The 23,282-nt window shown below is 43.7% G+C and overlaps 1 protein-coding gene across 1 annotated transcript in view; it reads left to right on the plus strand.

The window, feature by feature from the left end:
• The first annotated feature begins 1,799 nt into the window (after window positions 1–1,799).
• Window positions 1,800–23,282, plus strand: part of ARHGAP35 (Rho GTPase activating protein 35) — an 81,168-nt gene continuing 59,685 nt past the window's right edge. The window contains exon 1 of the mRNA XM_081018592.1: window positions 1,800–2,183. The gene's annotated coding sequence lies outside the window, so the exon portion shown is untranslated. The remainder of the gene's footprint in view (window positions 2,184–23,282) is intronic.

A 23,282-nucleotide genomic window follows, 5' to 3' on the forward strand; every position in this document is an offset into this window, starting at 1 on the left:
CTGGACCCCGGAGAGCTTTTGCCCATCATGATATTGGGTATGATGGCTTGATAGGAAGCTCACAGGCTTCCCTTGCAGGCATCCAGTTGGCCTCAGCGAGAACAGGTTGCTCAACCAGACGGGCTGCTGGTTAGATCCAGCAGTCAGGCTCTTCATGCGTATATTTTAGGAAGTTAGGCCAAAAGATACCTGGGATTCTATTCCAACCCTGCATAAATCACGTATGAGCATGTAATCAATGTAATAAGCCAGGCTTGTCCAACAGGTAGATCAGGGTGCTCCTGGTAGATCTCTGGCCCCTCAGCGATCTCCTTACAAAAAAACCCAAGAAGCCAACTTTGGCTTCCTACAAAAAACCTCCACAACTTTGGGTAGATCACTCCCAGTCTTTTTACGATAATGGGTAGATCACCAATTTTTTTATACACAGGTAGTAGCTGTCCATAGTTCTAGTTACAGGTAAGAAGTGTGCATGCACACAAAAGCTCATTCCAATAACTAACTTAGTTGGTCTCTAAGGTGCTACTGGAAGGAATTTTTTTATTTAGTTTTATTTTTATACTGTGAGTAGATCGCAGTCTATTGGGAGTTGGACGTCCCTTCAATGTAAATGTAATAAATGCAACAAAAAGTTTGCTCCCCACCCCTCCAAAAGAAGTTTTCTGGGATGCTTCTGTGTCACAGATAACTTCTGCCACTATCATTTTGCCCAGACATGGTGCCCTCCAGCTCTTTTGGACTCCAACTCCCATCAGCCCAAGCCAGAACTGACCAGGGGAAGTTGCTTTGGCCTAGAGCAGGACCGGCTAACTGCCTCCCCTCGCTACGTCATCTGCCCCCCCCCGCCAAAGCTTGTCCTCCAGCTGCTGACCCCCTAATCTAGAATACAGTGGATGCTTCTGTTTTATTGCTGGTGGTTGTTGTTGCTCATGTATCACATCCTTAAGGAAGGGGGGGGGAGAGCGGCACGAACCCCCGACTTCCGGATCCTTGCATTTGGTTTGCAAACCGTCCGCAGCAGCTGCAGCACTTTCGGTGGCCCTTCGCTATCCGAGGCGCACCCTGCGCCAGGATGCGCGCTGCTGCTGCGAGGGATCGCCCGCATCTGCCTGGGCGACAACATTTGGCAGGGAGGGTGCGCGATCCTAGGGACGCCTCCCCAAGAGGCATCGCCGCGCCTGGCAGTGCCGGGCACACGCTGCAAGCGTCGCGCTCCTTCCCTTCGCCCCGTGCCAGAGGGCTGCGCTGCATTTTCCGCCAGGGGCGTGCGCGGGTGGGGCGGGTTCCTTTGCAACCCCGCCTTCCCCCTCCCCCCACGATCTTGGCTACAAGCTCGGGCTCGCGTGCCAGCCTCTTGCAGCAAGCGCTTCTCCCCGTTAGCCGCCCCGCCCCGCCTCTCCTCCTCCTCTTCCCTTGCATGCATGCAAAAAAAAAGGAAAAAGCCTTAGCCGGTGGAACGCCCCTGCGCGCGCAAAACCCCCCCAGCGGGGAGGAAGAGGAGGAGGAGGTGACCCGCGCGCCCGCGCGCCCCTCTGCAAAGTCCTGTATCGCTTCTGTGCATGCAAACCTGCCTCGCATGCCTGCATGCGCGCGCGCGCGCGCACTCTCCCTCTCTCTCTCTGAATAGAGGTTCCGGAGCCCCGCCCACTTCTCCCCCCTCGCGCCGCAGCCCGCCCCGCCCACTTCTCTCCCCTCCGCCGGCGCGCGCACGCCGCCAGCCGCAACAGCAGCTTCTCCTCCGCCTCCTCCTGTCTTCCCCCCCCTCCCGCCCCGCTTGCTCGCTGGGCTCGGCGCGCGCACGCGCAACACACACACACACAGGCGGTCTCGCGCCCTGTCTCTCTCTCTCTCTTTCGGTCGATGGTGCCACTGCCGCCGCCGCCGCCACTGCTCCTTGTGAGGGGGAAAAGAAGCCGCCTCAGCCGCCGCCATTACAAGGCCGCCTTTCTTCCCTCGCTTCACCCCACCCACCGATACCCTCCTCCTCCTCCTCCTCCTCTCACCGCGCCGGGGGAAGGAAAGGAAGGGAGGAAGGAAGGAAAGGAGAGGGAGAGAGGAAGGAAGGAAGGAGGGGAACATGGCGCCGCCTCCTTCTCCTCCCGCTGCCGCCTCGGGTCCTTCTCCGCCCCGCCCCGAGAGCCCGGCCAGGACCCGCTGCTGCTGCTGCCGCCGCCGCCGAGCTGGTAGGTGCCTCCGCCGGGAGCCTCCCCGCCCAGACCCCGCTCGCCTGCCTCGCCTTCCCCGCCGCCCTGCGCACCCCGCCCCGGTCCCCACGGAGGGGAACGAACAATGAGGCGGCGGCGGAGGCGCCCCTCCCCCGATCCTGCCTCATCCCGAGGGGGCAGGGGCGAAACCCCCCCCCCACGCCCCCCACCACCGCAGTTTACCTCAGGCGTGGAATGGGGGGGGAAGGGGGAGGGGAGAAAGAACCTCCCCTCCTTTCTCTCTCTCTCTCTCTCCCCCCTTTTCTTTCGGAAATGGAGGAATCCCCTCCCTCCCCACTGCACAAGCACACATTGCGCGGGGAGGGGTGCGGTGCGAAGAAAAGACCCTTGCCTGCGAGGAGGTGGGGTGGGGGGAGAGAATGAGAGACGCCCCTTCCTTCTCCTGCTCCGTCCCCCACCAATACATGTCTCCCACCCCCGTTGAGGTAGCGGAATTTCGGGGAGGGTCGGGGGTGTGTGTGAGTGGGAAGCCAAAAGGCAAAAAAAGATCTTTTTTTCCTTAGGTGTGTGGCGGAGGAATAATACAAGAGTCATCATCTATCTCCCCCCCCCATTCCCCCCCTCTTTCTCAGCCATTTAGTTTGGGGTTGGCAAACTTGACATGGATAAAGAGGCTCTGCCCCTACCTGCGTATTTGCAGGGGGAAAGATGCTTCCCTGCATCCCTGGCTGGGGGGGGGGATGATGATGATGGGGGTCCCTTCCACAAACTGCTCCAGTGTTCAGAGGGGCGGGGATGGGGCTTAGAAGCACGCATGCGGAGGGCCCTGGCGATGGAGGCGCAGGCTGAGCTGAAAAGGGGGGTATTGTGGCAAGGGGAGGGGGAAGGAGCTTGAGTTTGGGGAAGGGCACATGGGGTGCCCCTAGAATAAAACCTAAGGTGGAGTCAGTCACACCAGCAAACAAGTATTCTTCTGTCTTTGACCACCCCCAGTGGCTGATAGACATTTCTGCTGTTTTGCCTGGAGGGAAGCCCTAGTGTTGCCTTGTGGGGTGGGGTGGGGAAAACTACGAGGCTCAGGGAAGAGAGACGCAAAGAGAAATTCTTGCCAGCATCTTCATCCCTGAGTTACTCTTGGACAGGGACCAGTGGTAGTCTTCCTGCTGATTTCGGTTGGGTGGTTCTGCCTCCTCGAAGCATGATCTGAGGTGGATGGCTGGGGTGGCAAATGGCTGTTTCTGCACTGTATGCTCTGATAAACTCCAGATTGAATTATTGCCATGCACACTGTGGGGCCGCCCTTGAAGACAGCTTGGAAACTTCAGTTGGTCCAAAGCACAGCAGCCAGGATACTCGCCGGTGTTCCATTTAGAACTCAAATCACCCCTGATTTGAAACCACTGCACTGGTTGCCAGATATTTTCTGGGTCCAGTTCAAGATGCTCATGTTGGTGTTTGAAAGCCTTAAATGTCTTAGGCCCCAAATATCTGAAAGACTGCTTCCTTTCCTTATAATCCTCAGATATTAAGATTGGCAGAGGGTGCTCTCTTGGCAGTTCTGCTGCCCTCTGAAGTATTGGGGATGGTAGAGAACACTCCATGGCACCCCCTATATTCTGAAAACCCCATTCCAAGCTTCTAGCATCCTCAACATACAGCTTCTTCTGTATGCTGAAGACATTCCTCTTTATGTTGGCCTCTTACAGTTTTGATTTTTGTGATATTTGCAGGACCATACCTGTATATTTGATTTTGATTTTTGTTATTGACCTGTTTTGTTTTAATATTGTCTTACTGTAATATTGTTGTAACCTGTCCTAGGCAGATAGGAAAACTTCTGAATAAATAAGTGCCACCAGCTTTCCTCAGCTCAGTTCTTTGGGATGTGGAGATTATCCTGGTTTTAAAGGCATTTGGATAAGTTGAGAAGATGGCATAAGGGGAAAGTGACTTTTCCCTTAATGCACTACTGAGGCTGAGAAATGATGCCTGCTGTCCTGTTGTGCATGCCTCCAAACTCTAAGTAAAAATGGGGCATAATTTTGACTTCTCTTTGTGTGCATTATCTCCTCCCTGGACTTCAAAAGTCCGTCTTTTGTCTTGGAGGGGGAAAATAGGCATCTATTCTTGGTTTCCACACACACCCTTCTCTTTTCCCTTTCTCTGTGCTTTTTGTGTAGAAAAAGTGCAACATTCAAAGCAGCCCCCAGCTTCTCTAGTTATTTTTGATAGGTGGGATTGTGGGATATGTCTCAGTGTTTCTCTTTCTTGTCCATGTTGCTCTCCTGGGACATCTCCCAGGTTTCTGAGGAATGGCATATTTCTGACATGTGCAGGCATCCTAATTACTTAATCCTATGAAGGGTAATGGAATTTCCAGTTTGTTAATGTGTGTTCAAACTGTGTTTTTTTTTAGCAAGACTTTATCAAGATGATCATAATTAAATTCAGCTCTTGAAGATGGTTGGTGATACTGGAGAAGAAGGTAGAACAAGGTGTATCTTGAGAAACAAGGACCCTTCTCCTTTCACTATGCCTAACATTGGTTGAGGGCATATGGCTCCATCAAAATACCTTTTTCTTAAAAGTCATTCAAGATGGAAAGAAAAAGGAGAGAACATTTTCTTATAGAGATTGCAAACTCCTGGGAAACTCTTCCGTAACATTCCTTTATTTTTTCAGACTCTTTTCCTTCCATATTATTGAGACACCTCAGGGCCTTATTTTTAATTTTTTATTTTTTAAAAAGCAAATGTAGGTACCACTTGACTGCAGGACAACCTCTAAGGGGTTTACAAAAATATAAAACAAAACATCAAAATTCTTGGTAAGAATACAGTTAATAGTCTGGAAGTCTTGAACCTCCTGGTAAAGTCACAGATACCCCCTCACCTTTGTGCTTTCTTGAAGGAAAGATGGGGTTGGCTAGTTGAAAGCAATGATTTTTTTTCTTGAGAATTCTTTTTAAATTATTTTATTGGGAGAAATTTATTCTGTAGCTTTGGGATGAGCTACATAACATGTTAGGACACCATCTTTCTCCTGTTTCAGGATAGGGAATGGTCATGGTGGAACTCCTTTACCTTACCCCGGTTTTGACCTTCCCTAATAATCAGACAGCAGAAGACTTCCAAACCATGAATGCCTCAGATTATTTCCGTACAATATTTTCCATCTTACGTCTTGTCCCTGTTTGGAGGCATCACCAAATAATATTTTTATGCAGGCAGTTCTGAAGTAAGTTAGAATGTGCACAGCTGAAAGGCAAGTGATGGGTGCCCAGTTTACTAGACGTTATCTCTTTACTTTTAGTGACTGATTAAATTGCAGGGACTCAGCCCTAGACTCAAAGCTAGGTCAGCATTTTATCCTTATGGATGACTCTGTTTTTGAGAACTGGATCATGTTCAGATAATTAGAAGTTAGTAAAGACTGCCTGCTATATCATATCTTAAACCATTAATTCTAATAACAGGACAGGAAACTGGGGCTTACAGTGTTGTTGGTCTAAAGCTAATTGAATAAAAGTTCTCTTGGATGTTTTGAGAAGTTTGAAGTATATTTTTGTTGCTGTAGTTCTGATTCCGGCCCTGTGTCAAATTATAGCCATATAGTCTGACCATTAGAATTATTTTGCAAAGGCAGTTCTCCAAATGACCATTCAGTTCAAAATTACTACTCAGCCCTTGTTTAAATGAGTATCCACATATAAGTAATCATGTGAATCAGTCGGTGATACAAGCAAAAATGTTCCCTTGTGATGCAAGTCAAAATAATTTTGATCAGTGGAACAGCCATGAGGTTTTAATTGTACATGGTGCTGGAGAAATCTTAGCAAGGACTCAGATTATGCATACCATTAGCTGAGGAGGGGTTTTTGGTTTTTTTTGTAAGGCTGGTTAATTATATTCAGTAGGAAATTAATTTGATCCTGAAAGGGCTTTTAGATTCATCTGCATCTGAGTGTTCTGTTGCAGAGAGTTCTGGTCTCAAGCATTCAAGTTTGTTCTTTTAGTGAGGTCTGAAAATATTGCCAGTAGCAGATTTTCAGGATGTGGCAGTAAATAGCTAGTCTCCCCCCCTGCCCCCCCCCAGTGTGGACTGAAGCCTTGTTCCTGGCTTCTTACCACTATTCACATTCTTAGAGAGAAATGTTAGTGTGTGTTCCTCTGTGAGAGCATTTTATATAATAGAATGAGTAGACAGCTTCACTGAGAGCTGATTTTCCCTATGCTCCCGAGCGATGTATCTGCTTTGCTAGGAGCTGTTGGAGATGCTCTTGTTCCATGCTGAGAGCTGACAATGAAGGAGGAAATTCAAAGCCAGTGATATATTTGCATCTGCTTTTGTTCTTATATTTATGGCTTCAAGAATCCTTGGAGGTAACATTTTCTGTGATAGTTCTGAGTGTATGCCTGTTGCTGAGGTTCTTTTGTCTCAAAGAAGGTACGTGTTCTGCAAAGGTTAAGCATTTTTTCTTACTCTTACCACTTGAGTAGGTAAAACTGGGGTGCTAGGATGTGTTGAGCCAAGGGAATAAATAGTAATATTTCAACTATTCTTTGTATAAGAATAGCTTAGGATTCTGTGCTTGAAAGCCCAGGAGTATTGGTAAATTGACATTTGTCTTGTAAAAGATCTGATATTCTCATGTAATGCAACTGCATCTCCTTGAGCCTAGTTCAGATAGAAGAATGTATATTTAAAGGAGAGAATTGATCCATCCTGGCACCTAAACCTTTAAATTTTTACTTGGAAGCAAGTGCAGTTGTTTTGCTTATGTTACCATTAATCATGTTTTAGGACTATATAGCTTAAGAATGTTTTTAAAATGCATTCAGTGCTCAGTGTTTCTTATAGTAATTTTTGACCTTGTCCTCAAATAACAACTGAATGAATAGTTGAATTGCTGTGTCTCAGGAACAAAGTAGCACATTGGTCTGTTTCTAGTCCTGTTGATTTAGTATTTTTAGCTAAAGAACCAGCTACTTGCCAGTTTATAACAGCAGATATATTTTTGAAATCTCTGTAATTCCACTATTAGGTTCTTATTTTGAAGGATGACGAGGTATTTTCAGTATTAAGTATCCTCTTGAGTCATTTTAATGTGATTGCCTGAAATATCCTGCTTTTCCCAGTCTTCCCACCTTTCCTTTTGTTCTGATTGAATTCCTTTCCTATACGCTTATCAAAAAAACCTCTTGATTGCAGCTCCCTTTCTAATTCTGACATAGCATAGTCATTGTGTGCAGACAGATAACTCTCAAACTTTTCCTCTTGTCTTTGTGGTTAAAAAACAAATTGAACTGCTTGCATTAGTATAGTTCCTTCGAGTGATTAAAAATTGCTGCCACTTAAAGCCATGTGTATATTTTTATACTGTGGAATTAGATTAGAGATATACAACTTGCTCAGTATGTGGGGACACATTTAGGAAGTATTAGGGATTGGGGCGTGTATTTTAAGTACACATAACAGAAATGGAATTGGCACTACTACAGGTGCCACATAATACCTATTCCACATTTGTAAACACTCAGTGGTTTAGTGTGACAGCACCTACAGTTTGGATCTCCCTGCCTATTGAGATAAAGCAGATGCCTTCACTGTACTCTTTTTGTTGCCTGCTAAAGACATTCTTATTTAGACAAGCCTACCCAGATGCTTAGGAAGTTGAGGTAATTTTAATCTGTTTTTGTATTTTAACATTTGTATGTTTTAAAGTAAGGTTGTAAATTTTTCTTGATTTACTTCTTGTATCTTTTTGAGGCTTTTTACAATCAAGTGGTTGATTATTTATTTCAAAAAAGGCACCTTGCCATGGTCACTAATTGGCTGGTCAGTAGTCTGACCAAAAGGTTTAGCATTGCTTTTTCTAAATATTTTGAATCATGGTGAACGGTGCTGCCTCTACCCTTGTAGGGTGTTTTGTTTGGCACTGTGTGAGCAAGCTCTGTCCTCACACACATTCTTCTCTCATGCATTCTGATTTTTCTCCCTTCTGATTTAGTGGAAGCCATAGTTTACTGTTACCTCTAAGCCAGGCAAACTATGACTTGTGCTAGAATGTCAATGAGAAAGAAAATCAGATTGCGTGAGGGGAGCACCAGAGTGCAGGCCTAGTTTTGTTGTTGTTTAGTCGTTTAGTCATGTCCGACTCTTCGTGACCCCATGGACCAGAGCACGCCGCAGGCCTAGTTTATATAGTACCAGACCCTGGTTTGGTGTTAGATCTGAACTGTTGCAGTCTTCTTAAGAGGTTTGCTGACTAAACCTTATATGTAAACACTTCTTTAACACATCACACAAAACCATAGCTTAGCACAAGCCAGAAAAGCCAGACTGAGCTGCAAGAAATCTCAGGGTCATGCACTCAGCTTCCCTTTCACCCTGAAAGGAAGAGTTTGGAAGGTCTTGTTTCTGCTTGTTATTAATCACAATTTGCCATGTTGTCCAGACCTGGAACTGAGGTTAATCTTGAGTGTGGCTAGTTTAAATAATCCTGCTTCAGTAACTGTGGCTTAGTTCGCTTCTTGCTTTAAAATTAACCATAGATAATGTTAACCACAATTTGTTGCTGTAGATGACACAACAAATCATGGTTAAACAAAAGCTTCCAAGTTCTTCCTAGCCACACAGCCAGAGAATAGTGAGTGCATGAGACATGCTGCAGCTCATTCTGGCTTGTGCAGACTGTGGTTTGGTGCAGGGGTGCTGAACCTTTTCGGCCCTTCTGTGAGCCAATTTTGACAGATGTGCAGGGCAATCCACCTGGCAATCACAAACCATTATTGTGACAACACATGATTGGCAGGCAGGTTGCCCCACCCATCTGTCAAAATCCCTTGCATTCCCTATATTCCTGTCCAAGGATGGGTGTGGGGGGGGATCATCTGAGAGTTCTTTGCAGCAGTTTCTCCCACACTGGTCTGGTGCAATCTTTGAAAGTGTGGGAGAAAATGCTGCAAAGGGCTCCTACTTTAAGTGAGTCCCTGCTCTGTGTCTTAGCTATGGGGAGGAGGGACTGTGTGGGGAAAAAAGCACCCACTTCGTCATTGCTGTGCAATGGAGTAGTCTTGTTAGTGCTGGTGTCAAAAGCAGACCTTGGCTCTGGCAAGGACTGCTCCATCGTGAAGTGATGAGTAAAAAAACTGGGCCCACTTGTTTTCATTGCATGCTTACGGAAAACAAGCAGACACCTCCCCCCTTTTTAAAGTCCACCCATGCAAGGTTTGGGGGAAATGACCTTATGGACCAAATTGGGCCCATGGGCCAGAGGTTCCTGTCCCAGTGTAGTGTGATGTGCTGATGAGTCATTTTGAACTTTTGGATAGGGTCTGAAAGCAAAACTTTATTGATTGCTTAGAAAGACCACTTGCCAAGGTGAGGATTTAAATTTTTATTATTTATGTATTTTGACTTTTGTATCTTATCAGATGAAACAGAACAGTGGTTTTAAGGAACATAAAAATAAGACTAACTAGGGCTGATGCTAGTTGGAATCCAGCAACAAGTGAGGGCCAGAATTTCCTCACACCTTAAGAAAGTTTTTTATTCTTTTTGGAGAGGTGTGTCATTCTTTTCATTTTAGAGGGACACATATGAGAGAAAAAATAATTATGGAAGTGATAGCAATTTTGGACTAACTTCAATTAATGTAGAATAGAGTAAGACATGTCATAGGGCATTTCACGTTTCTATGAGTACAGTCATTGACATCTAGAAATAGGTAGGAGGGTCAATCAAGGTGATTTAAATAGTTGATTTAAATCAAGCTTCTAGCTTTCCAAGTCATTTGTTTCCTGAGCAAATGTGCATACCAAATGGTTGCTGTATCATTTAAACCAGGGACCACCAATTCTTTAGCTTCTGCACATGCATAGAGGGAACTGAAGGGTAGATGGGAGAAATCAACCTGGACAGGTAGCCCATCTAGCAGAAGGAAAACTCTGATCCTAAACACCCACTGCTTTGCAGGACATCTTCAAGAGAATAGGCTAAGGAATAAACCCTACACAAATCCAGAGTGGAGTCCCTAAGATGATCAGATGGTGCCTTGTACGCCTCCTCCTAGCAACTCCTGCAGCCAAGCTGGTGCCAGTATTGCTCTTCTTTCTTTTGGACTATGTCAGTGAGGCTGAGGGGGGTGGGTCTTGTCATCTGGGCACCCCAGGAGCTCCATACACATTGCCTAGGCTTGAGCCCTGGGGAGGTTGCTTCGGTGATGCTAACACAGCAGTTTGACTTCACCCCCAGAGGTGCACTCCATTGTCTCTTGAGACGGACAGATGTCAACAGTGCAGGAAGAAGTCCATATGAGATTTTTGCTTGTGCATTCCCCTTTTGTCCTCTTCACTTAGAAAGATGAATTCAGAAGCTTTTTGGTTCTGCTTTTGATTAAACACAGCTCTTGTTGTGACCCTGTTAATCTTAGCTATGGTTAATTTAAACGAGTCAAATAGGATTTGAAGTTGGTTGGTTTGAAACCATAGTTGGTATTAACCACCGAACAACATGACAAAACATAGTGAGACAGAAGCTTCTGTTCTCTTACTAGCTTTGGCAGTGGAGGCATGTAAGGGAGCACGTGGGCCTGAAGCTTGCTCTGATTTGTTCATGTTTTGTCATCCTAAGCCATAGCAGAGCACTTGAATGCACTTATTGGTTTGATAAAGGGTAATAGTTGAGTGTTGTCCACAGTTGCACTGAAGTAAAGTTCTATTGAAGGTTATTAGACTCACATTAGCTATGACTAACTTCACCAGGATTAGAGCCCATGAATATATAATTTAATAAATTTTTATTACATTCACATATAATTTTCAACTAGGTTAAGGGGCATTTTTATTACTGTGGTTTCTAGCCTTCATTGGTGTGTAGCGAGCAATCTGGAAATGTGGTGGTGAAAATGCTGAAGGATGTGAATTGAAGCAATTAGAAGGGAGCCATTAAGATATTAGCTGTATAGCATGCTTTCTTCATGGCCTGAGCCTGGGCAACAGTATAGTTTTAGACTGAAGGAAAGTGTATATTTTTCAGTTGGAAGCAGCTAAAATACCTCCCACCGCCCCCACAACGCTGAACATACTGCCCAAGTGTAGATATTTCTAGATAATGACGGTTATAGTAGCCAGGTAGGAGTTCTCTAAATGCCTTGGTGGTAATTGTCACTATAAACTGATAAGGCATGATGCAAGCATATGCTTCTCATCAACAGTTATTTATTGGCAATGTGATGCTGCTGTTGTAATAGTTTTAATGGGTTGAAACCTATTGATTATTTTTTTGAATCCTCTGACCAAGAGGCAATGCAAACAAAACAACATAAATAAACAATTTGATAAATTTAATATAGAAGGCATTTCTGTTGTCACCAAAAACATGGAAAAATGAGTATGCCCCATTGTTCTGTCTGCATGTGTTTTTCAAAGACCACCTGTTTAATAAGAATAGCTTCTTTGCTGGATCAGATCAAAAGGTTCATCTAGTCCAGCATTTTGTTTCCAAGAGTAGCTAGCTAGATTCCTCTAGAAACTCAACAGCTGAGTTGTTTTGTTGCTTGTCCCCATCATGTGATACTGTTTCTGAACATAAAGGTTCTGTGTTGATCCCATAGTTATTAGCTGTGGATAGATCTCTCCTCTACTCCAGCTCATGTCCAGGTAAGATCTAAAAGATTACACTGTGCCAGCACCATGAGATTGGAGTGGTATGTAGCAACACCTGTGCCAGGCACAGAAAACATTACCCTGACATGACAGCAGTGTTATGCCTATGTCTGTGTGAGCAAAAAGGTTTAGGATGACAGATGCCGGTGTGCAAGGAATGCACCTGAAAGCTCCTGGCAATTGTTTCATTCCTTCTGTAGTTTGAGATCTTGCACAGGAGGAGGGCAACACAAGAATGGACCTTTTCTGCAGTGGCTCTCTGTTTGTGGAATGCTGTCCCCAGGGAGGTTTGGCTGGTGCTTTCATTATACACCTTTAACAGGGCCTTTGGCTGGTTGATATCTAATGTAAGGTTACCAGATTTTTTTCAACTTAAATAGGAATGATAGGATTTTGTATGGGGACTGATTTGTAAATCCGGGGCCTGTCCCCGGGAAATGGGGACATCTGGTAACCTTAATCTAATGCTCTTTTAAAATGTGTTGTGTGAAGGAGAATTAGTGGGTTGTTTTTATTTTTACTATGTATTTTGTGTTTTTTATATTGTGTTTTTATGTTGTGAACCACCTTGAGATCTACGGGTATAGGGTGGCTTACAAGTTTCTTTATTTATTATTTTATATTGGGGACACTATGTAAACAATACTACTAATGTTATTGTAGAACAGCTTGGATTTCTCCCCCTACTAATCCTCTTCTTCCCACCAAATCATTACACATTTTCTTTTATTCATATTTGAAATGGGCGTGGTAGTGAATAGAGGTTTTGATGATGTGACATTCTAAAAAAGGTAAACTTTAACAGGTGAAGTAACATTTACAGTCCCTGCCTATAATATTCTAGTTTTGTATATCATACCTGACAAAATAAAGAAAATTTACTTTTGTCCATCACAGCTGTGATGTTTTATTTTTTTCCTATGCAATGCAGAATGTAGCAGGCACACTTACAGAATTAAGCTTTCATTCCTTGCCAGTTTCTTAAATGAAAGCAAAGGAGTTTTTTTTTTTGCTTTTGTTTAGGACAGAGCAGTGAGCGTCAGGCCCAGGGTCCAAATATTGCTCTCCAAGCCTCTTTACATGCTCTCTCTCCCTTGGCTGCAGTCCTTGCTAGCTCTGCTGTGCACCCTCCTTGAGTACTTTCGCCTCACTGGAATGTGCCCTTGAACTATGATAACGTCTCTTGCTTGTCTAGATGGAGAGATAGGGGTGTGTAGAAACTTCTGGCTTGCACATGTAGCCTACTGTACAAAGGTAAGAGTCATGTTCATTGCTCCAGCCTCTGTTGCCTCTGGCTCAGCCCACCCTGGCATGCAGCCCCTGGAAGTTTGCCCACGAAGCATTGTAGCCCTGGGGCTGAAAAGGATTCTCCTCCCCTAGTATAGGACATGGGTGGAATCCTGTTCCCTGAATTGGATATCATCATGTTCTTATGATACAAGGCTGCCTTGAACCTCGGGGACATTCCAACTCACTGAGAATCAGCGTGTCTGCTTTAGGAATTGTTTCATCGTTTCCAAGTTTAGGGACACAGATTCCCATAAAAGACTTTTTGCTAAAGTTGGGGTAAGCAGTAAGCAGTTCAATACAGTGGCACCTCGGGTTAAGTACTTAATTCGTTCTGGAGATCTGTTCTTAACCTGAAACTATTCTTAATCTGAAGCGCCACTTTAGCTAATGGGGCCTCCTGCTGCCACCGGAGCATGATTTCTGTTCTCATCCTGAAGCAAAGTTCTTAACCTGAAGCACTATTTCTGGGTTAGCGGAGTCTGTAACCTGAAGTGTATGTAACCTGAGGTACCACTGTAACTTCATTCTTAGATATTATGCCTCTGTTAGAAACAGTTTTTTGGGGCTTTGTACAATACAGAAAGAAAGTGGATTCTTTCCCAATTTTCTCCAGTATTTGATGTGGTCACATCCATGCTGTGTGATGGGTACTACCTGTTTTGGGTGCAGACTGGGCAGAGCTTCTCTGAGCAGGACTATGAACATTATTCATTCGATAGTATGGGATACTGGTTAGGGCTTTGGTATATTCTTGCTTTTTTCCTCTATCCCAGGGTCTGTGTTCGACTGTTTGAAATACACTCAGTAATGTAGTGTGTGTAGGCTCAGAGGTTGTCAGCAGGAGACAGGAACTGGCCGTCACTCTTGTCTCCTGTGCAGTAATGGGTATCTTTCTTGCTGTACCAGAGTCAACCTAATTTATGCCTTTCCAATGATTTGGCTGTCTTGCACTGTGGGTAGATAGAGAGAAATGCCAGGTAATCTCATGTAGGTGCTCTTGTATCCTGGTCTCATTAAGGCCGATGGTTTAGAATGAACTTGTACAAAAACGTATTTGCACGTTTCCTTTTTGGGAGAGGGCTGTTTCTCATCGATAGAGCACACATCCTTGGAGAGGGCACTGCCAGTCAGTGTAGACAATACTAGATGGATCTGATTCTGTATAAGGCAGCTTGCCAAGTTGCAGTGTTCCTATTTCCTACCTCTGGTAGTTGTAATGTGCTTTTAGGTAAATAAGGGGAAAAGGATATGTGGGACTTGACAAATCTTGAGGAAAATAAAGTATCCGTGGATGATCTTAATGTTCTTACGTTTCAATCTGTCTTTCTGAGTCTTTTTTTTCCGTATACTGTAACAAACAATTCTGCCACTTTGTATTTTCTGTTGACTTACTTGAGTGCAGTATCTCATTTAAGTTTGGATTTCCCCCTCTTGTTATTTATTTTTAAAATCATAGTTGTTTAGTGGGCAGCCCTTTAAATTGGTTAAATTCTCGCAAAAGAAAAGTATTCATTACTCATACTCTTCCATCTCCTAAAAGGGGCTAATAAGTTTTTGAAGATTTTGCCTTTATTATCCCAAGAGGTTTTGGTTTAGAATGGCATTTACTCGTGCTGTTCTTAGCTGATCAGTTGCTAGTTCATACTAGCTGTATGTGTAATCCTTACAAATGGGTTGGTTCAGCCCAGTAGTGGGGAGCTAGAAGGAGGGAATGGAAGTTTGTTCTGCAGTTGAGCCGAATAATATTTTTGGACTCTTATCTTGTGTAAGCTGCAAATTATACATTTGCCATTTGCTGTGGTTGTCCCATCCCTTTGGGACTAAAGCTTTTTGCAAAGAAGCTGCTCTGAAGTGTCCAACACCTTGATATTTCTTTGGACTTAGAGGGTCTTTTGCCTCTTACGTTTTACTCTGCTTAAGCCCATTAGGACCCACACAGGCAGAGGTTACATATACAGATGCCAGAGTGAACATATGTTGGAGGATCAGAATCAGGCTAGATTGCTCCCTCATGTCGTCTTATTTGATCTCATATCGGGTGTAAGATTCGAAATAGGGCCTTACTAGCCCCATAGGATTTAGGTCCCAGTCACTGTATGTTACACTCTGGTTTAGTGGTGTACATCTCTTGTGGTTTGGTCCTTCATAAGCATCAGTGGGCAGCAAGGGAATGTGGGGTGAACTGGTGTGAAACCGATCACCCACTATGGTTTTGCTTGAGTCTTTGCATAAAAGGAGGTTTATATGAAATTCAGAGAGGATCACAGATCAGGTCCACTATAGGGTATATTTATCTATAGCATTGAACCCTACAAAGCTTCTAATACTTTTTCATGTGCTGATAACACAGCTCTTTATTCCCCCCCCCTTTTTTTTTACATTTCAGAAGCATTTGATATACTCCTTAGACCATGACATTGTCAGCTTATTCAAATTCAGCGTGGTTGCATGGTAGGGAGTGCATTACAATGTGCATGTAGAGTGGCTAACCAATAGACCACTGGAGTAGGAAGGTTTCAGATATAAAAATAAATAAATATCTATTATATTTTAAATGTATTTGTGGAAGGGGGTTATTGGTTTGTTTTTGTTTTATTATGTATTTTGTGTTCTCATTTTGCATTTTTATGTTGTGAACTACTATGATCTTCGGCTGAATGGAGGTATGCTAATTACTTAATTAATTAAACACACCAGTATAGGAAAATATGTCCAGCCAGTATTTTGACTACTACAAGTAACTTGGTATGAGTAACCTATATATGAACTTTGAAATTGGGATCACTGAATCATGTTTTTTTTAAAAAAAATAATAATAATTTTGCTATGTTTTTTCACATACTTCAACTCTGATAAATGTTAAATTAAATATAGGGAGTGACATTCAGTGGTGCTTGCCCACTTGCACCACAGAAATCTCGACTGCTGAAGAACACCAGACTTTTACTACTAACTCTGTTAGTAGTTTTAAACTTTGGTTCACTGTCTGCTGTCAATGGTTTGATTTTGAATTCCTCTGAAATGGAACAGAAGTGAGAGCTATACTCATGAAGCACCTATTAATTTCACTGGGGTTTGTGATGGTAATGTTCCTCAGTTGATGGCCCCTTTTTCTTTAGCTGTAGTTTTGGAGGCTAAATTCTAGCTTTTAGCTGTCTAGTTATAATTGCAGAAGCCTTAAACCATTATTTTTAACAATAGCTTTACCTTTCTCTTTTGAGAATATCTTTGTCCACTGAACACATCCCTGGGAGTAGGGAAGGCAGGCTGTGATGACCTGAGCTACAGCCTGAATTCCCCCCCCCCCCTTTAGTTGGATTTAATGACCCAGCTAGGGAGGTGGTTTGGCTACTGTCCAAGTCTTCAACTATGTGAGCTGTTAGATGCTTCAGAGTGTTCTGATACCACAGTGATAGGGCTTTGGCAGTGCTCAAACAAGCTATAGAGTGTCTCACATTATTTGTCTAATTCTTATATGTTTGAAGTCTGCTCCCTTAAAAAATTATTTGACGTTAATAATAATCTATTTGAATAATGATGCCAGAATAAGGTCTTTACATTTTCTGTTGCAGCTTGAATATTGATGGGGAAACTAGGATTTCCCTTTGTTAGTGATGGATGTGTTTGAGTTGATAACCTCTGCTTGCTTAATTTTTCTTAATACAGAAAGCAGAAGAAAGACCTTGTTCTTATAGTCCATTGAACTGCAGTGGGGCAAGGTAAATCTGTAGATGAGGAAAAAAATCTGTGTGCATTGCTTATAAATAACAGAGAGAAAGAGCATAGCTTTAGAGTTCTATATAGGGCATTATTTGAAATAAGCCTGGTTAAAATGAATAGATGTTATACAGTCTTGCACTCTTAAGTTGTAAAGCACAGTGAAAAGACTTGAGGAGTACAGAGTGATAACGAACGAGCCTTAGAGCTTGGGGTGTGTGCAATTGCATCTTAATTGGCATCTTGATATATACAACCTTTACGGTACAAATTCTTAACGTGCTTATTCGGTGTTACAAACAGATGTGGGAAAACCATCTTAGTAAAAATAGTTTTTTATAGATTGCAAACCAATTCATCCCACTGTTACAATGAATAAGAAAACAGGTAGAAAATATTAAACTTTATACTCTGTCTCTTTCCCTGAACTTCATACTGTTCCCAGGTTTCATACTTGTAACATCCCATAAAATATCCAACGCTTTATCTCAGGGCAGTAAGGGATAAGCAATAGTAATCTAAATGTGGGCAGTGACATCATACCAATTAGTAGCTCTTTGGCGCTGTGGGTAAAACCTCAGTGCCTAGGACTTGCTGATCGTAAGGTCGGCGGTTCGAATCCCCGCGACGGGGTGAGCTCCCGTCGTTCGGTCCCAGCTTCTGCCAACCTAGCAGTTTGAAAGCACCCCTAAGTGCAAGTAGATAAATAGGGACCGCTTTATAGCGGGAAGGTAAACGGCGTTTCTGTGTGCGGCGCTGGTGCTGGCTTGCCAGATCCAGCTTCGTCACGCTGGCCACGTGACCCGGAAGTGTCTTCGGACAGCGCCGGCTCCTGGCCTCTTGAGCGAGATGAGCGCGCAACCCTAGAGTCGGTCACGACTGGCCCTGACGGGCAGGGGTACCTTTACCTTTACCTTAAATTTCATACAATTGGCTGCTAAACTAAAAAAGGGGTGTGTGCATTGGGGTGTGGAAAATAAGAGAATCCACTGAAACAGCAGACAGTGTGATGCCTTTTAACTTTGTTATAGGAATGCTTGGACTTCTTGACATCTCATAATCCATCAAGGGTTGATGATATAGGCCAGGGGTAGGAAACCTAAGGTGTAGGGGCCAGATGCGGCCCAATTGCCTTCTAAATCCGGCCCGCAGATGGTCCGGGAATCAACGTGTTTTTACATGAGTAGAATGTGTCCTTTTATTTAAAATGCATCTCTGGGTTATTTGTGGGACCTGCCTGGTGTTTTTACATTAGTAGAATGTGTGCTTTTATTTAAAATGCATCTCTGGGTTATTTGTGGGGCATAGATTTGTTCATTTATTTTTTTTCAAAATATAGTCCGGCCCACCACAAGGTCTGAGGGACGGTGGACTGGCCCCCGGCTGAAAAAGGTTGCTGACCCCTGATCTAGGCAGTTTCAGTTGCACCTCTTTCAACAGACCTAAGAACTGTGAAGGCTGTCTGGTTCTTCTTAAAAGAGGGTCCATGGAGTTCACAGAGGTTGACCCTTCCATGTGTGGAAACCCCCAGTAAAGGTGGGGGGAAGTAGAAATGCTGCTAGCATAGATATTTCCCTTTTTTGTCTCATTTATCACTTTTAATTAACAGCTGGCAAAGACGGGGAGCTTTGTTGCTTGAGGAACAAAGCAGTCAGACTGCATCCCATCTGCTGCTCTAGGAAACTAAAGCAGAAAGGTGAGAGAAATTGCCCCTCATTCCCTTTTAAGAACCAATCCAAGAGAGCACAGTTCTCTGGCTGGCTGGATGGGAAAGGGAAGCACAGCTCTTTTTATGTGGTAGCACAAAAAGTGGTGGAGTAGTGATGCTGTCTTTTATGAAAGATTCTGAGCAGGCCTAGAGAGAGGTTATTGCGAGAACTGGACTACTTTAAATGTGGCAAAGTTTATTTACCCATACTCCCCCCTCCCTTTTTGTGGTGAGCAGACATTGTTTGCTCTCTATGCTGCATGGGAAATCACCTTTGAACCTGAAGGGAGTTTCCAGCACAGCCTGCGATACAGGAATATGAAGGTCTTTTGTTTCAATGCAAAATTTCAAGAACTTTACTAGCTCTTGCAGTTAGTAGCCTAGCTAGGTTTTGGATCTTTGGCCCTATAAATTACAAATGCTAATAGCCAGTTTTGCTATTGGTTTAAGACAGGGGTGGGCAACCTTCAGCCCAAAGCCCTCACTCCCTTCTGGGCAACCTTCTGAGACCAGAGGCATAAGTGCATGGAGGAACAAATCTTAATTTTACATTTGTACAGTAGGCTTGTTCCTGCCATCCAAGCAAGCAAGAGGCACGGTCAGAGTTCAAGGCCACATTCTAGCCAGGCAAAACTACTTGGGCTATGAAGCAGGGCCAGCGAGGATGTGGCTTGGGGAGACGTTTGTGGCTTGGAGAGAGATCTGAAGGCCTGTAGAGAGACCTAGAAAGGGTGCTCCCCAACCAAAAATGCACATAGCAGATAGTAAACTCTTTATTGTCAAAGCTGACAGTGAAGAGTAGTTTGTATGGCTCCGAATACCCATGCACACCAGTCTAACGTCTAGGCAGCTATTCCCAGGTCTGCACTTTGTGCCCTGTATCAGGAGGTTTTTATCACTTGATGTTTTTATTATGTTTTAAGATACGTTGTAAGCCACCCAGAGTGGCTGGTGAACCCCAGCTAGATGGGCGGGGTATAAATAATAAAATTATTATTATTATGGAGCAGTTGTAGCAACAAGGGGCCACTCCACTTCCACCAGTTATGTACCTCCCCCCTACAGGCTGTGCGCATGCAGCCAGAGACTGTGCCTGCATGTCAGCTTCCTTTGCTCATCCCTCTTCAATTCCCTACTGGTGCTGGGAGACAGTGGTGCAGGAGGAGGCAGGGGGACACACCTGGCCCTTTGCTTGCCTGACCTTCCTCTTTTTCTGACCCATTCTGTGCTCCACTCTCCAACTGTGAAGCTTCACCTTGCCCTGACTCTTGCCTCCTGACAAGTACAGTTCCCCACAAATCACTCCCCCCCCCGAGTCAAACTCCAGGCCCCCTTCTCCTGGTGCACATTCATCAGTGTCCTGCCAGTCCCTGACACGTGATTTAAAATCTAGTTATTTTACTCACTCATTCTGATTTAATAACCAATGGGGCTATTGCTAACTAATTGCTGGGATGCTGAACAAGCTATTTTCCCTTGTAAACCTCAGTTTTTATGCTGAGGTGTGTATTGGCTTTCCAGTCTCAGAACAAGCTGGTGAAGGTGTCCAGCAGATGGACTTAATTGACAAATCCCATTTTAAGATTAAACTTGTGGGGAGATAGGATTCCTATGTATCAAATACTGGGTATTTTTGGAAATTCTGAGTTGTGTTTTGCATTTCCCTCTTTTATTTCATGTCTGCTTTCTAAATGATTTTAACAACAGACTTCCTCTTTATAACTAAATAGAGAAGCCCATTGTTCTTAAAAGCTGAAAGTAAGAGAGATGGTAAGACATATAACTAGTACTGTTTGTCGAGAGAAACTCTCCCTATGCTTCATTTAAAAAATACATGTGACTTTCTGGTTACAGATTTGCTTAGATGCTGTGCAACATTTTTTGTAAATCTCAAGAGGCAAAGAAACCCTTTTTCTTTACCTGTGCAGTACCCCCTGTGCCAGTTCAGGCTTAAGGGTTTTTTTAGGCACCATGGACTGCTGTCTTTCTCAATTTTCATACCCCTAGTTAGGCATATCAACAGAAATGCCTCCTGCTGTGTAGGGCCCAGAATGTTTTTCCTGGCCAAGAAGCAAAATTAAGCCTTTCTTGCTCTTATACAGGGGGTGTTTTCTGCAATATTTCAAGTGGAGATAAGAATACAGCATCTTATATATGTTTAATTTTATCTGTCTATGTATCCATCTATCTATCTATCTATCTATCTATCTAGAAGCACTAGGCAAGCTAAAATGAGGGTGCATTTGTACAGTAGGCTGTACATGTTGTATTTATAATCTGCGTGTGCATATTAATCTTTCGCCTAACATAGATTTTGTGATAGCTAATAAAAGTTGCTGCTTGAACACTGGATTCTTTGAGTACATTTTCTGTTAGCAGAAGGTTTTGGTATGCAAGTCTATTGAAGTAAACAGAAAAGAGAGAAGCTTTGCCTGTCCAGCTAGGAAGAAAAATGAGTTCTTTTAACAATAATAGTAAAAGCAAAACAAAAAGCAAATGTAGCCTTTCTTTTAATTTCTTTCACATAAGTAGCAGACTTAGGTGAGATCTAAATTGTTGAGTGACAGGTTTTACTCCATACACCAGGATTTCTAAAGGTCATCCTTTTACTTCTGCAGTTCCCCGTCTTTAACTTGAAAAGCCACCCCCAAAATCAAGGGAACCTCTGGAGCAGCACTTGACGCAGCTCTAGGATTTCAGTACTTGGTAGACACAACTGTCAGTAGCATGCACAAAAATCTTTCCATCTCAGTCTCATTTTATTGAAAGAACTGCAAGAGAATTATGCACATTCTTGAAGTGGAAGGAGGATTGTCCATGCTAATATCCTCCCTTAGGGATGGTGGTGAGGTATGCTACTAATGTGTCATAATTGAAGTTTTACAATATGCCTACTTATCTGCTTTGCTTCCAGGGGATTGTGCTAATCTTAGATGCGTCGTGTTGAAGGAATAGTATTTTGGAAAACCACCTCTGATAGTGGGCCTTTACCCATGCAACGGATAGTGGGCTTTATGTGCTGAGGAGAATGCATGCTGCTAAGCCGGACTCGAGCGTATTCATCCCAGCTAGTAGCAGTGCCTGCGTGATTTGTGCACATACTTGGTTTCTCTCCTTGTATCAGTAAATTTCCGAAGGGACCCAGAGGGTGATGCTGGGGTTGGTGTGCATGGCCTGTAAGCTCATGTACACCCTTCATCTAAGAATAGCCCATCTGTTGCCTGAGATTAAATGTTTCAGATCCAGATGGTTAAAAAGCTTAAATCAGCCTTTCCAAAGATACAAATGACCCATTTCAGAGATTTTCTACACTTGAGCCACTGTGGTGCAGTGAGAAAATTTACGACTCTGTGAGGAAATCCTTTCCCCATTGTTACACATACAGTACGGGCAGTGGACTGAAGCGGCACCCCTTGCGCTGCTGTGCTTCAGGGTCATTCAGCGTTTGCTTTATTAAAAGTGATTTTCAACAGTGTGTAATTCTGAACACTAAAACCACACTAAGCTGGAAGTTAGCATTAAATATAAATAATGCACATGTTTGCAGCAACAAACACCCCTTAAATTAGGTTAATTTGAGGGTATGTTTTAAAGAGAGTGCTGAGTTGGGCTGTGCTTAATTTTGCATAAGAAACGGTACCCAGCAAACAGGGAAGATAATTTAGTTGCGCTACTTGCGGCAGGGAAGCATTACTATACCAATAAAACATCCTAATGTGGGGCTGTATTTCTTGTACCTAATGCAGGGTTAACCAGGGTTCACTCTAGTATTGTGTGGCTTCTTTGTTAACTAGCTTTCTGTGCTGAGGAGTCCCGCTTTTCCTCTTTTGCTTTTCTTCCCCCTTTTTGTTGTTTATTACGTTGCATTTTCTACAACTGTGATGGGCAGACAAAATCATCAAGATTTGGGTGGATGAGGGCAACATTCAGTGAGGTCAGTTCTTGGAAGTGTTGAAGGTTAAATAGTGGAGATGTAGATCATGAAAATACATTTGTTTGTCTGTCTAAAACAGGGGTCAGCAAACTTTTTCAGCAGGGGGCCGGTCCACTGTCCCTCAGACCTTGGGGGGGGGGAGGCAGACTATATTTTGGGGGGGAAAGAAGGAATTCCTAAGCCCCACAAATAACCCAGAGATGCATTTTAAATAAAAGGACATGTAAAAACACATTGATTCCTTGACCATCCGTGGGCCAGATTTAGAAGGCGATTGGGCTGGATCTGGCCCCCGGGCCTTAGTTTGCCTACCCATGGTCTAAAATGTGCCCTTACTGATCAGGCGACCAATTTTATATTGATGCTTCTAAAAACTGCAGGGTACCATCCCAGAAAAGACATAGTCTCCTTTTCATGAAGGAATGCCTTTTCTAACATGGTACATGTTGCCACAAACACATCAGCTAAAAAGTGTGCTTTCTCCTTACATTGATTTGAGAAATTTGATCAAATGATCGGTTAAAACTGCATATGATCCACTAAGGCTTGATCTTGAAAGCACTACACATTAGGGATGCATGTGGCCTATGATACAAGCCTTTCTTTTCTCCACTAAAATGAAGAGAAGGGCTGATAACAGGCTATGGAACTGTATATACTGGGTTCTAAGTACAGTGGTACCTCAGGTTACATACGCTTCAGGTTACAGACTCTGCTAACCCAGAAATAGTGCTTCAGGTTAAGAACTTTGCTTCAGGATAAGAACAGAAATCGGGATCTGGCAGCGCGGCAGCAGCAGG

This window comes from Podarcis pityusensis (genome assembly GCF_964106645.2).
Source record: "Podarcis pityusensis genome assembly, chromosome: 8".
Taxonomy (NCBI): domain Eukaryota; kingdom Metazoa; phylum Chordata; class Lepidosauria; order Squamata; family Lacertidae; genus Podarcis; species Podarcis pityusensis.